This window comes from Schistocerca gregaria, chromosome 3, assembly GCF_023897955.1.
Source record: "Schistocerca gregaria isolate iqSchGreg1 chromosome 3, iqSchGreg1.2, whole genome shotgun sequence".
NCBI lineage: Eukaryota > Metazoa > Arthropoda > Insecta > Orthoptera > Acrididae > Schistocerca > Schistocerca gregaria.
This window is the reverse complement of record NC_064922.1, coordinates 381,697,429-381,713,285: the sequence shown is the minus strand read 5'-3', so window position 1 is coordinate 381,713,285 and position 15,857 is coordinate 381,697,429. Positions and strand designations below refer to the sequence as shown.

The window sequence follows — 15,857 nt, the reverse complement described above, 5'->3', positions numbered from 1 at the left end:
GTAGGCTAGTTTCTGCCACGATTAGTACATCTGTTTTTAGGTTTTCCACAAATTCATTGATGGTGTCCTTTTTGTTCTTCAGCCCTGCAACATTGAAGTTGCAAAATCAGAGGTTTGTTCTTATTGAGGACCTCATATCCAAGAGAAGTGCCAAAGAAATTCATCACTCCCCTGATGATTGACATGACTTGGGACATGAGGTGTGGGGCATTTGTGAAGTTGTAAACATATCAGGTGACAGTGGAGATGATGTTGGTCCACTGGAAGTGCTCCTATATGGTTTTGATTTGATTGAAGATGTTGATGGTTGGCAGCCTGCTGTTTTGTTGGTTGGTATTCATCGGTTGTTGTGGTTGGTTTCTGGAGGTGGTGGCATTGTTTTGTCAGGTGTCAGCCCAGGTATGTCTTCCTATTTGAAGTGCTTTTGCTGGCGTGGGCATTATGGTCCTCTTCATACCTGGTTGGACTGTTCTGGCTGTTAGTGCTGTCGTATGGGGCTTTTATGTGTGCTTTGCCCTGATGGCCTTCTGAAACTCTTTGCACCCCCTAAATGATGCTGGGTGGCTGTCCTGGTTGCAGTTAACACAGTTGAGGGGGGGGGGGGCATTTAATGGATGCTTGCAGTCCCTTGCTCTGTGGTCACCTCCACATCGCACACACCTGGTTGGCATTTTGCAGTAGTTTGCAGTGTGGAAAAATCCCAGGCATTTCTTGTACTGTGGTCAAACGTCTTGGTGTTTATACGACTCAAGTCACCTTGTTGTCAATGTGTATCTGACATAGTAGATAGCCTCATTTTCTGGTTTCTTCTGTAGAGTAACATAGAATACATCCATGTCAGTGTAGCTCCTTTGTTTAGGAGTTCCTAGTTTTGTACTGGTGTAAGCCTCGAGGCTGGAAGTTCAGCAGTCTGAGGTCTTCCTCTACTTCATTCTCTGTCGCTGCTTCATGGAGGCCATTTATGACCACCTTTGGGTGATGCCCATTCTGTGGTTGATTTATGAAGTTATGTTGTTGTGTGTGGAGTAGTCCAGGGTAGTCTACTGATCTTTGGTGGTCTCGAAGTGGTACTTCATAGATTTTTCCTTGTGGATTCCTTTGATTGGCCCATCCAAATGCTTTTTTAATGTGGCATTTAATGTCAGGTAGGGTCCTGGATATTGTATTGTGATCAGTGGGATACTCATTGTTGTTTATGGGGGTTTGGTTGATGTGTTAGGTTGGTATGTTACCTCAGCTGTGCTGGTTGCAGAGATCTGTTATGCAGCTCTAGCGAGTGGTTCAAATCAGTTTACTCTGCAGTCCTAAATTGGTTGTTTGGTGCACTGTCATCACCAGAATTTTTTCTCTTGATGGTTTTCCTTGGCGGGAGGGTTTGAAATTCACCTTCCTCACCATCCTGTTCAATTTCTTCATCTTCACTTGTTTCTGCTTTGGATGATTGATAGGACTGAGTGTACTTGTCATCGTTATTGTCGTCAGTCTAGGTGTGTTTCATCTTTTAGTTTTGATTTCAGTCATCTTGCCATCGCCATTAGCTGCCATGATGAAATTTTGTTGCTCTTGGAACTTCCGTCAGAGAAGCAGTTTCTCAACACTTTGGTCCATCGTGGGTTTGGCTCAGACCTACTCGCAAGAGATGCTTTTTCACTACTCCTTATACTTTTGTCTTGAAGAGTGTAGACGTACATTCTGCAGGGGACCGGCCTCCTGTTGGTCGGCCACCTGGGGATGAGGTCCTGGGTCCTCATAATTCCCTAAACTGTTCTTCCCAACACTTGAAACTGCAGGTAGGTATATGAACAATGTAGGGAAAAGCAATTACTACTTACTGCAAAGAAGGTAAGTAGCAATCGGTCATTTCCTACATTGTTGATATTCCCACACACTTGAGCAATATTCTAGATTGGGTCACACATGAGAGTTGTAAGCAATCTCTTTTGTAGGCTGATTGCACTTCCTCAGTATTCTATCAATAAACCAAACTGTCCCAAGTGCTTTACCCACAACTGAGCCTATGTGATCATTGCATTTTATATCCCTACAAAGTATTACATCCAGGTATTTGGGCGAGTTGGCAAATTCCAGCTGTGACTGTGATATTACAGTCATTGGATGCTGTTTTCATTTTGTGAAGTTCAGAATTTTACATTCTTGATCATTTAAAGCAAGTCGTCAATCTTTGCACCACTATGAAATCTTATCAAGATCTGACTTAGTATTTATGCAGCTCCTTTCAGACAGTCCTTCATTATAGATAACTGTGTCATCTCCAAAAAGTCTGAGGTTACTGTTAATATTGTTCACAAGGCCCTTAATATATAACATAAACAGCAATGATCAACACACTTCCCTGGGGCACACCCGAAGTTACTTCATCTGATGATGACTCCATCCTAGGTAACATGCTGTATCCTCCCTACCAAAATATCCTCAGTAGTTACAAATTTCACTTAATACCCCATACGAATGTACTTTGACATTAAGTGTAGGTGTGGTACTGAATCAAATGCTTTTAGGAAATCAAGAAATATTGCATCTACTTGACTGCTTTAATCCAAAGATTTCAGTGTGTCATGTTAGAAAAGTGTGAGTTGGGTTTCACTTGATTGATGTTTTTGGAATCTATGCTGACTGGCATGGAGGAGGTCATTCTGTTCAATATACCTCATTATGTTAGAGCTCAGAATGTGTTCCAAGATTCTACAATTATTCATTGTCAAGGATTTTTTATGGTAGTTTTGTGGATCACTTCTACTACCCCTCTTGCAGAGAGGCATTACCTGTGCTTTCTTCCTGCTACTGAACATGGTTTTTTGTTTGAGGGATCTGATAGATTCTAGTTAGAACAGGAGCTAACTCACACTTCTGTTAGCTATCCCATCTGGCCCTGGAGCTTTGTTCACTTGTAATGATTCAGCTGTTTCTCTACACCAGTGACAATAAAACTGATTTTGCTCACCTCTTCAGTGGTACAAAGATTAAATTGGGGCCCTTCACCCCCCTGGGTTTTCCTTTGTAAAAGAATATTTGAAAATGGAGTCTGGCATTTCAGCTTTCACTTTGCTGCCCTAATATCCAGTTCTGTCCCATTATTTAGGGATTGGATACTAAGTTTGATGCCACTAGTAGCCTTTAATATGACTAAAATTTCTTTGTTTTTTCTGAAAGATTGTTTGACAGTTGTCTGCTGTGTTAGTCATTGAAGGCTTCACGCGTTGCTCTCTTGGCAGCCAAATGCGTTTCATTCAGCATCTCTGTATGTATAGTCCTGTGATTAGTTTTACACCTATTATGTAGCAGTCTCAGTTTCTGTAGAAGTTTCCTTACAGTGAGCGTATACCATGGAGGGTCCCTCCAATTATGAACTGTTCCACTGAGTACATATCTATTCACAGCATAGTCAACTATTCTTTTAAACTTGACCCGTAGTCCTGTACATGCTCCTGTCCTGTGCTGGAAGTTTAAAGTTCCTCATTAAGATATGACACTACTGCTTTTTTTATCTAGTTTACTGAACATACGTATCTTTCTGCATTAGTTGCCCATTGTACGAGGTGTGTTTTTTAAGTAAGGTCCATTTTGTTGTAGACACTAGGTAATGATAGTGGCACATAAAGTGCCCTCCACAACACACCGTTGGGTGGCTTGCGGAGTATAAATGTAGTTGTTGACTCCCTCTGTTTTTGTGATAAGTTGAACTTCCCAGAATTCGATGTCAGGTTGCAGTGCTATGATGGGCACCAGTGGACTGGTTACCACCTGAGGTATTGACAGTATTATTATTATTATTATTATTGTTATTATTATTATTATTATTTTAAGCATACCACAACGAGCACGTGCGTCATGTACTGGCATGCCTCGGGAACAACTGTGCTCAGTTTCAGCTCTGCAGCTAACCTGTACGGTTCTGTTCTGTGCTTTCAAAATGTCGAAGGCTGTCAACTCGCCCCTGCATTTGAGGTTTGCTCAGTGATACGGTTTCTGACAGCATGGAACCTGTCTGCTGCAGAAATTCTTCAACAGATTTGCAAAGTGTACGGTGATACTGTTATGAGTGAAAGCAAAGTGCGTAAGCAGGTACAAGAATTCAAAGATGGCTGTGACAACGTCAATGGTGAGGATGACTCCAGTGGCCCTTCTTTGTTTACAGACAATTTGGTGGCTTCAGTTCAAGCAAGGATTTGTGAGAACAGGTCTCTTAAACGAATTTCCTGACGTGTTGAGATCAGTGCATTACAACATTGTTTCTGAACACCTACAGTTTAGGAAACTGTGCTCCCACTGTGTCCCGAAACTCCCAACAGAGGACCACAAAAACCAAAGATTTGAGTGTGCCCTCCCAGGGAGCTCACGGTTCTTTCGTGAGTACATGCATGGCGAGCACGGAGCCCCGAGCTATTGCAGCCTTCCTTCTTTCCAGGGCTGCATTTCCTTGCCCTTCCCCTCCTTTCCTCTCCTTGCTCCTTCCTCTTTGCCCTCTCCTCTCCCTCTCTTGGTATCCTTGCTTATGTTGGCCCCGCTATCCTCCTGGTTATGTTGGTTTTGCAATTTAGTTTTGTTGCGTAATCACCTCATCCTTTTGGCAGTCCCTGGTCCCCCTCTGGGGTTTGACCTCCATTACTAAATTTCTCTTCCACAGTGTGAGCCATTTGGGGAAGAGTACCTTACCTAGTGTCTCCGACGTGTGCCCTCCTAGTTCATTCCATCTTTTCTTTCACGTCGTTGTCTGATGCTAGGGTGCATAGCCAGCACGGTAGTTAGCCAGTGTGATGGGGTCACTATGTACCCATTTGGTTGAGCCCCTGAACACACAGAGATCACACTTCTGATACCTGAGCTATGACCTCCTCATGTAAGCCTAGGAGTAGTTGCTTGTCATCCTGTAGCATCGGAACTTCCAGCAATGGCCGCCTTGCCAGACGGCCCTTGCTGTGGCTAGGTGGCGCCCGTGAGGAGAGCCCCTGATTGGAGTGGGTGGTATCAGGGCAGATGCTATGCAAATGGAATGCATACGGGTCCAGAACTCTGGCCGTTCTTCTGCGGCTGTCTCTCTGCGTGGAACTGATACTTCTAGTGCTGCTTCTCCTGCTCCTTCGGCCTTCCCTTACATGGTTACCACCTGGGAGGAGGGTCAGGCCCATCAGCTAGGAGCGAAACCTTTCCCCCGCTATCTGGTTTGCACCAAGACTGATGGGGATACTTTCAGCAATACCAAACCTTTATTCTTTGTGGAACACATTGAAGACCAGTTTGGCGAAGTGGACCCCCTAGCAAGATGCGGTCGGGTTCGTTGTTGGTCAAAACTGCTTCAGCTGCCCAGTCAGCGGCCCTTCATGTCTGTCACCATCTTGGCACAATTCCTGTGTCCATTACCCCCCCCCCCCCCCACCACCACCACCACCAGTCTCTAAATATGGTTCAAGGTGTGATTTTACACAGGGACCTCATCTTTCAAACTGATGAGGAACTTCGGGACAATCTCAGACAGCGTGGTGTTCACTTTGTTCGGCGTGTTCAGAAGGGTCCGAAGGACAATGGCATTGATACTGGTGCCTTTATCCTGGCCTTTGAAGGGGATACCCTTCCTGAGAAAGTAAAGATTATGGTTTATTGATGTTATGTGAAGTCATACATCCCACCTCCTATGAGTTGTTTTAAGTGCTTGCGTTTTGGGCACATCTTCCTGCTGTTCGCAGCCCCCTCTCTGTGCTGACTGTGGATGTCCACTCCATGAGGAGAGTTCCTATGTTCCCCCTCCTGTGTGTGTAAATTGTCATGGCAATCATTCTCCACATTCACCAGATTGCCCAGTATATAAGAAGGAAAAGAAGATACAGGAGTATAAGTCCCTTGATCATCTAACCTACACTGAGGCTCGTAAGAAGTATGCACGTCTTCACCATGTGTCCATGACGTCTAGTTATGCTTTAGTTACATCTTCACCCCTTCCTTACCCCAGTCCCGGACCCCTCTCCTCTCCCCCTCTCCTACGGCTCCCACACCTTTTCCTCCGGGCACTGCTCCCCCTCCCCTGCCGGTGAAGGGCATCCCTCCTGTGATACCCCTTCCTGGCACAAGGTCTGCTGCCACGCGACGACCACGAGAACCCCGGTCTGTCAGCCCCCGTGGTCTTGATCTTGCTGCAGCTGACTCCTTTATGCCACACAGCCCTCCTCGATCTCAAACAAAAAAGAAGAAGAAACATAAGTCCTTGGACAAGGAGCCTCTGGCGTCATCAGAGGTCCCATCCCCGGCTTCACAACCAGATTCTGACCTGTTGTTCATGGATGTCGCCCTCTCCTTGTCGGTGGTGGGTGGTGACCTGCCGGTGTGACTGGTTTTAGCCTGTTCAACCCCTATTTGATTCATCATTTTGTGGTTATCCAATGGAATTGTAATGGATATTACCGTCACCTTCTGGAACTGAAATCCCTTATTTTGTCTTACTCTGCAGCTTGTGTGGTTCTACAGGAATTTCATTTTGCTGATGATCACTCACCAACCCTTGCAGGTTCCGTGTTTTCTGTCGAAATTGGGTCGGGCCCCCTGTGAACTTCTGGTGGCGTTTGCACATTGGTCCATACAGATGTTGCTAGCACGTGCATTCCTCTTCTAACTACATTGGAAGTGGTTGCTGTTAGGGTCCACCTGGACTCTGAGGTCACGGTTTGCAATCTTTCTCCCTCCTGACAGGACTCTTACACCTGCTACCTTAACTGCCCTTCTTCTGCAACTTCCTCCTCACTTCCTCCTCCTTGAGGATTTTAATGCTCACCATCCCTTGTGGGGCAGTGCATTTCTATCTAGACGGGGTCTTCTCATAGACCAGTTTATTACAGACCACGACTTGTGCCTTCTTAATGATGGCTTCCTACTCATTTCAGTGCTGGTCATGGTACCTTTTCTGCCATGGATCTTTCTCTTTCTTCTTCTCCCTCCCTCCTCCCTTCATTACACTGGTCACCACACAATGACCTATGTGATAGTGACCATTTCCTGTTGATTCTCTCACTCCCTTCCCACTCCCCGATGGACAGGTTACCTCATTGGTCTTTCCAACACGCCGATTGGCCTCTATACACTGCACAGGTCGTGTTTTCTCTCTGTCAGGTTGTATTTATGCCGTCCTACGTGATGTGTCTGATGCAATTGCCTCGCTGTACCATGCTCATCTGGACCATTTCACCGCCGGCAAGTCCCTTGGTGGAGTACGGCCATTGCCATTGCTGTCCGTGATCACCGTCGAGCTTTGCAACACCTTAAGTGGCACCCATCCGTTGCCAACCTTATTACCTTTAAACGCCTTCGGCCCGTTATTTAATCAAATAGGGCAGACGTATATGTTGGAAATGCTTTGTTTCTTCCCTCGGTTAATGCCTTCGGCCCGTTATTTAATCAAATAGGGCAGACGTATATGTTGGAAATGCTTTGTTTCTTCCCTTGGTTCTACTGTTCCCATTGGCAATCCACCCTCCCAGGCCTTTCTACAGACCCGTTGATTCTTGCAGAACATCTTGCGACCCATTTTGCAACGGCATCAGCATTAGCCTCCTATCCGGCTACTTTGCTTCACCGGAAACAGTGGGCCGAATATTCTGTCTTATGTTTTACCCCTTGTCAGTCAGAATCTTACAACGAACCTTGTACTGAATGGGAATTTCTTTCCGCACTTTCTTCTTCCCATGATATGGCCCCTGGCCCAGACTCCATTCATAACCAACTGCATCAACATCTCAGTGCTACACAACGGCAACATCTCCTCCGGGTGTTTAACTGTATTTGGCTCCAGGGTGACTTCCCTTCTCAGTGGAGGGATAGCATCGTGGTTCCTGTCCTTAAGCCTGGTAAGAACCCCCTATTTGTTGAAAGCTATCGGCCAATTAGGCTGACAAATGCTGTTTGCAAGTTACTTGAACAGATGGTAGCCCGCCTGCTCAACTGGGTCCTCGAATCTCGGGATCTATTGTCTTCTTACCAGTGTGGCTTCCGAGAGGGACTGTCTCCGGTCAATCATTTACTTCGCTTCGCTTGGAATCCGCAGTCCGGCAGGCTTTTTCCCAGTACCGCCATTTGGTTGCAGTAATTTTTGGCCTTTGCAAGGCCTATGACACGGCTTGGCACCATCACATCTTACTTACACTTCATCAGTGGGGTCTCCGGGGCCCCCTCCTGATTTTTATCTGCCTGTTCCTGTTCCATCGGTTGTTCCGGGTTCGTGTTGGTACTGCTTTTAGTTCTCCATCGTCCCAGGAGACAGGCATCCCAGAGGGTTCTGTATTGAGTGTACTTCTTTTCCTCATTGCTATAGATGAAGTCTGCCAGTCCTTTGTTCGCCCCTGCTCTGTATGTGGATGATTTCTGCATTTGAGTTAGCACCTCTTCGATGGCCTCTGCAGAGTGGCAGCTCCAGGGAGATATACGGCGTGCCTCTGCATGGACCCTCTCACACGGGTTTCAATTCTCTCCTTTAAAATCGTGGGTGGTTCACTTCTGCCACCATACTACAATCCACCCTGAACCAGACCTCTATCTCGATGCGCAACGATTGCCTGTGGTTCCACAGTTTCGTTTCCTGGGTCTTCTTTTTTGACAACAAGCTCACTTGGCTGCCCCATATCCGACTTCTGAAGGTAGGATGCTTCCATAAACTTAATGTTCTTCGCTTCCTTGCCCACACCTCTTGGGGTGCGGACTGCTCCCTCCTCCTCCGCCTTTATCATGCTTTAGTTCTGTCTCATTTGGACTATGGTTGTCAAGTTTATGGTTCGGCTGCTCCTTCCACACTGCACGTGCTGGATCCAGTCCACCATTGTGGTATCCATTTGGCCACTGGTGCCTTCCCTACTAGCCCTTTTGATAGGCTACTGGTTGAAGCTGGGATCTCCCCCACCCCCCTCCTTTCTGTTTGGCTGTCCTAGCTTCTGGTGTCTTATGCAATCACTGTCCATTCCTCTCCCACTCATCCTTCCTATTCTGTCCTGTTCCAAGACCACCTGATTCCCGCCCTCGGGCAGGTTTACTGGTTGGGCTCCACCTTGTGTCTCTTCGCCACAATTTTCAGCTTCCTTCTTTGTCCTGTCTTCCACGCTCCCTCGCCTCCACGCGCCCCCCCCCCCCCCCCCCTTTTGTTAGTTCCTCGACCCCGAATTCAGATGGATCTCCGCTGAGATCGGAGAGATTCCAAACAGAGTTAATTTATGATAAATGTAGATAATATATTCTCCTTGAACTTGCTATGAAAGCTTAACTCCACAGGTCTACTTAAAACACTGCAGTGTGGCCAGTTCCATTGCTGCCACAAAAAGATCCTCTATTGACCAGATCCCAAGTTGATTACATCTACAGTCCAGAGACTAATCATGCCATCCATTGCCCTTCCATATTTTTGCACATGTTACCTGCAAACTTTTCACTGTGGATGATGTGTTCTCCTTGTACATCAAAATCTACCTTACCCTCTGCCCTCTCCAAAAAACCTCAACATTTTGCCTCTTACCTCCTTTCTATATGACATTGTGATCCATCTTTATAATTGGAAGGCTAAATCTACAAACAAATGTGTGGATCTGCCATGTGTTACGTGTGTTACATTTCCGTGTCAACCTTACTGGCCTCCCAGAAGAATGCCACACATTGACTTAACACTTTAAACCTACTCTCCAGTTCAAATCATTGGTAAAATCTTCATGATTCGGAACTCCTCCAGGACCTCAATATTGTTCCCCAACCTGCTTCTTCTGATCGTTGTCAGTTCAGCAAGATACCATTCCGTATATTAATTTCTCTCTCTGATAGCTCCCAAAAACTTGACAATATCAGATACATCAACTGTTCTATATGAAAGTCCCTCCCCTAAAGCTATGGCATCCACTAGTGCTGCATCTGCTGTGAGAAACAAGTTATCTGTATGTGCTACTAATCTTACCAGATCCTTTAAAGACAGAAAATTTCAGCCAAGCTAGTCCAGAAACAATTTCCCATGCCATTACTTTTCATGGCATCAGTCGTATGCCACCTTTGCTTTCAACCTAACATTTCACAAGACCTAACTTGTAAATGTCTGCCCAGGCAAATTAGTAAGCTTTTTTGAGCTACTGTATTGTTAATGCTCTGCCTATTATTAACTTCCAGGGGAATAATTGTCTTTCCTCTTTTTAAGGTTCTGTACCTGTATCGGTAAAAGGAGGTCCTTATAGGACCACAGTGTTGTCCATCTGTCTGTTTATGTCTGTTAAGTCTCATTTTTCTCATAAACAGGTAGGCGAATAAAGTTGAAATGTATGTCACATACAAAGGTCTATGGTCCCTGGTCAGAGCAAAAAAATTTAGCTTGTCAGTCACTGCAGTCAAAAGATATAACCATTTATGTCTCGTATTTATTAATTGCGAACTATCTCATTAAAACCTAGAGGGTAATTCCTGTTGTGTAGAATCATGAAATTTGGCAAGAAGCAAGGTTTCACAGTAAAAGTAAAGGGAAAAACATCTGAAAATTGTTAATTTGTAATTGTATCACAAAATAGTCATTTGTTATCTGGCTGTCTATCCATCTCTTAAGACCCCTTTTTCTCAAGAACAGGTAGCTGTAGCAACTTAATGTTTATTTCATTTACTAAGATCTATGATCCCGTGGCAGTGTAATGCATTTAAGTTCCTTAAGTTAATGCAATTAACAGATATGCCCATTTTGATACTAGCAAACTCACTCGAGACCTAGAATCATGAAATTTGGCAACAAGCAAGATTTTATAGTACAAGCAAGGGGAAAAAATTTGAAAATATATAAAACAACAATTATCTTTTTAGCATTAGAACTTTCATTGCAATCATTTATCAGAAGCATAATACGAAAATATTATTGCATGCAAACATAAAATGTAATTTGTAGTCATGTTTCGGAAAGTAATTAAAAATATTCTATTACCAGTAAATCTTATATTCCTACACAGGTAAACTGAAGCTCCCCTGCTCACTTCATTTGATGTGTCTAGGCTAGTTTGATTCCCGGGATGGATGCACTGTCTATGTACATAATTTTGTTAGTTCATAACCCACAGAGCACAAGTCCTGTCATACTTGGTTCATTCTTTAAATTGATTTCCAGTTGTGAATTTACATTGTTTCCCATTTTTGAGACATCAAATGTTAAATTTTGTTCTATAGTTTTGTGAACAGCAACTATCGAGATTAAAATTTCTCCAAATTAATTATGGGTCCCTTAGGAGATAACCACAGTTCCTTGCTTGCATAGCTCTCCCACTTGTTAAAAATAATTTGATACTTATTTCAGGAACAGATTAACCATGATTGTTGTTAAACAATAAGAACAAGTGTGTGATGTGACTGAGGGGTGGGAAGGTTGGGTGTCCTTATGGAGTACAGTGAGGTAGTCTGGTGGGACACATGTCTTTGTGTTGGCTTTATGGCTTCCATAATCCAGAAATCCCAAATGCCTCAAATTGTAATGGGGCATAGATATGACATTGATAGCATTCTGAATGATAAATGGTGTTCTTGCACAAATGTCACAATAATATCTTGTACAGTGATGCCTTGGTCGTAATACCTCTGGTATTGCCCCTTCTTCTGGCAGTCCCAAATGCCACTTTTAAATAGGAAAAGTGTAGATTTAGGAGAACTCATCCTTGAAGAGTGATAGGGAAAGAGTGCTTCTTTGTGTTGCTTGTTTGCCTGATGTGGGGCACATCAGATGTCTCTCATATTTCCAAAGTAAAGATTGGCTATAACAAATGATCAGCACTATTGATTATATAGTACACGACTGATAACTTTGAATGTATGATTATTTTAAAGTACACTCTGACTGTGGATTTGATACATCACTACAGATTGCAGATGAAAGTTCACAAAGTGCATTTAGTTAGAATCTCATCCCTCCTGTTTCAAAGATGACCCAAAGCTTTGCAGTTCAGAACTGATGATATATAATGTTTTGATCATGATTTGTTCTTGACAAAATTTCTGCATGCTGTTCCCACAGAACTGAGCATTCTGAAACTCTTGAATGTGTTTTTTAGACTCCGTGCGGGGTTGTGCACTTCTCTTTTGGTGGACAATAACAGGCTTCTGCCAGTATGATTATAGGAAACTGGTGGGCTGGAACTTATTTTTAATATCCACTGATCTCCCTGGTGACATACTTTTGTATAATCCCCTACAGTATCAGTTTTACTGCAGCTTATATGCAGTTTGTGAAACTTCAGAGGAGATCTGACTGAAAAGAACTTTACAGAACAGATTATGTGAACGATCATTCGCAAATAATTAAGATTACAGTACTGTTAATGATTTTTGAGAATTCTGTTTGGTACGAAGCCAGACTTCATGAAATGGAATCCAAGGTGACATTGATAAGTTCTTGGGAAATTTCTCTCAAAGTGGTTTGTATGAGTGTCCTCAAAGCAATAGCAATAGATGAAGGATTGTGAGGAACAAGCTGCCCATCAGCCATATTATAGTCACGTTTGACGAGCAGCATGTGAGCCAAACAAGCAGGCAAGCCTAATGTTGGTACAACTTACTCTTTGACTGGGTATTGTACTGCTGGAATATGACATGGGGTGTTGCCCGTTACGAGGACAGTACCTTTGGTACTAAAGCATGCGTGGGGTAACGTGTTGTTCAAATTGTTGAGTCCAGCCTATCATATTCATTGTTTGTCATGGTGCAAAACAACGTAGGGCATCGTATCGTGCTTAAAATGTAAGTGGAAATCACTGTTGGTCAGGTTAAAGACAGAATGTCCAAAAACATTACATCTTGCCTCTGTGTGTTAGTGATAGCATTCAGATGTCCAGTGCAGTGTGGGATGTATGTAAATTGTGTGACAAAAAAAGTGAAGCACCCAGAAGGGAAGGAGGAAATGAAATGAAACTTATCAGGTTGAGAGGGTGTTATTTTAGTGCTTACAAAATTGAGTTAAATATACAAAAAGAGCTTGGCAGTATTAGTCCACTTACCAGTATTATGATTCGCACACTGTTTTGGTTGTTATGAAGCCATTAAATCCTCTCCTGAGGCAAGTTGACTCACAACTGCTGTAACTGGTCCTTGATATCCTGAACACTAGCACTGGAACTGAGTTGATGTCCAAGCTGGTGCCAGACATTTTCTATCAGGGACAGATCTGTGGATTTTGCTACCCACAGGTACTTGAACATCATGCAGGCAGTTCACAGAGACACACACCGTGTGTTTAGGAGTATTGCGCTGTCAAAAAATGGCACCACGAAACTATCACATGAGAGATAACCGACAAGGATGCAGGTTGGTCATGATGTACTGTTGTGCTGTCAGCGTTCCCTCAATCACTGTCAGCCATGACCTGAAGTTATACCCTGTGGCACCAACACAATTATGCCAGGAATAATACCACTGTGTGTCTCCGAAACATTCGAAGAATGAAACAACTCACTGAGGATACTCATCTGGGGTATAGCAGAACTAAGATTAATTGTTGAACACAATGCAGTGCCTTTTAGTAACATTCCTTGTTTCCTGATCATAGAACCACTCGAGACGCAGCCAATTGTGTTTATCTTGTTAGCAGCAGCCTCCAAGTGTGACAGTAATTCTGTAATCCAGCTGCAGCTAGTCTCTGATCAGTGGTGCGGGATGACACAGTATGTTGCATGGAGTATATTACCTGCTCTCGAATGTCGTCTGCAGATGTGAAAAAGTTAAGATTTAATTTGTAAACAGTACAGCTATTCTCACTGGTGGTAGTCAGACTAGGTTGACATGTTCCTTGATGAGGCGAGGCCCCTTTCAAACTCTGACAGCTGCTGTAAACACTATCTTATGAAAGTATGCATCTCCATGTCCTTATATACTCTGCCAAGCCTGGTAACAACACTATACACGATCAGCACTAATGTACTCTGCTGGCCATTCTACTTGTCACAGCTAATTGAAACTCTAATGATTTATGTACCTGCCGATGGCATGTATGTGTATGAAGTTACATTGATTTCTTACCACATCTTCTGGGTATTTCACTTTTTTATCGGGCAGCGTTGTTTGTCAACATTGGAAGACTAAAAACTTAACCCAAGTCCAGCTCGCAGTATGTGGTGTTGAATCATTGAAATAGACTGGCCCACGTGTGTTGCAGTGTTCCATAAGACACACAATGTGGAACAATCTATACAGTCCATTACAGCAGTCAAATAGGGTAACAGCCCTCTCATGGTTTGGTCACTTTGTAGAGATCCAGGACTCACCCATGCCTGTGTACTGTCAGACCTTGCTGATGTTGCACCCTTTGACGTCAAGGTATACTGGCACTTGCCTTCATGTCAAATTTTATTTTATAGCTCCTCATTGACAGAACATGACATACTTCTGACTCTTCCAGTCATGAGTTTGTGCTGCTGGACATACTTATATGCAGTCTCTCTGCATTGCTGGTATGCTCTTCTACACATTAACCAACTTTTGATTCTTTTGAGCCATTGTTTTTGAGTGTTATTTTTCACAACTATCAGTGTATGTTTTTCTTATGTTTGTGTAAGGGTGATGTAAATGAAAATAACTCTCTCTCCTGGGGGGTTCCTACAACTGTCACTGCATCCCCTGTAGCTGTTGATGTCGGTTTATATCACTATGCTTCCTTACCTTCTCTTGTTTCTCTTTTTCTCATGCGCTTCTTTACCCCCATGTAACAAGCAACACTCAGTTTTCCTCCTCCTCCTCCTCCTCTTCTTCTTCATCTTCTTCTTCCGCGAAGATGGCACATAAAGACCTTCGGGCATCTGCCATCTATCATTCGCATTGTATGTCCATACTAGACAAGTTGCTGTTCTTCCACTCTATCTGTGATCCTATCTTGCATCTGGATCATTTCCCAATCATTGTATTTCTTGTGTGGCCTTGCCAAGGTGTTCTACATGGTCTTTCGAGGTAGTCCATTTCTACAGTAATAAAAATGAAAATATACATTTTACCCAATGTTTTATACACTCAAAAAAAACCACCAACACACCACAAAGGAATTATCCAAATGGGACAGAAATTGATAGAAGTGATGTAGATCTACAGACAAAAAAGTGATTACTATTTCATAAAAAATGGATGATTTATTAAAAAGAAAGTGCCTCACGAATTGAACAAGTCAATAATGTGTTGGTTCACCTCTGGCACATAAGCAAGCAATTATTCAGCTGGGCATTGACTGATAGTTGTTGGATGTCCTCCTGAGGGTTATCGTGCCAGTTTCTATGCAGTTGGCATGTTAGAACGTCAAAATCCTGAGCCGATTAGAGAGCCCTGCCCATAGTGCTCTAAACATTCTTTATTAGGGAGAGATCTGGCAACCTTGGTGGCCAAAGTAGGGTTTGGAAAGCATGAGGACAAGCAGTTGAAACTCTTCATTCTGTGCAGGTGGGCGTTATCTTGCTGAAATGTAAGCCCAGGATGTTTTGCCATGAAGGACAAGAAAACAGAATAGAATATTAGCGGCATACTACTGTGCTGTAAGGGTGCAGCAGATGGTAACCAAAGAAGTCTTGATGTCAAATGAAATAGACCCCAGACCATCATTCCCGATTCTCACCCTGGGATTTCATTTCAGCAAGATAATACCCACTTGTACACAGCAAGAATTTCTACTGCTTGTCTTCGTACTTGCCAAATCCTGCCTTGGCTAACGAGGTCTCCAGATCTCTCCCCAGTTGAGAATGTCTGGAGCACTATGGGCAGAGGACTCCAACCAACCTGTGATTCTGATGATCTAATGTGGCATTTGAACAGAATTTGGCAGGATATCCCTCAGAAGATATCAAACAAATGTATCAGCCGAAGCCAAGCCGAATAACTGCTTGCACAAGGGC

General features: G+C 43.6%; 1 protein-coding gene across 1 annotated transcript in view; it reads left to right on the top strand.

The window, feature by feature from the left end:
* The window catches only part of LOC126355012 (transmembrane protein 272-like), a 56,955-nt gene that overhangs the window by 15,947 nt on the left and 25,151 nt on the right, over positions 1-15,857 (top strand). The gene's annotated exons all lie outside the window — the stretch shown is intronic.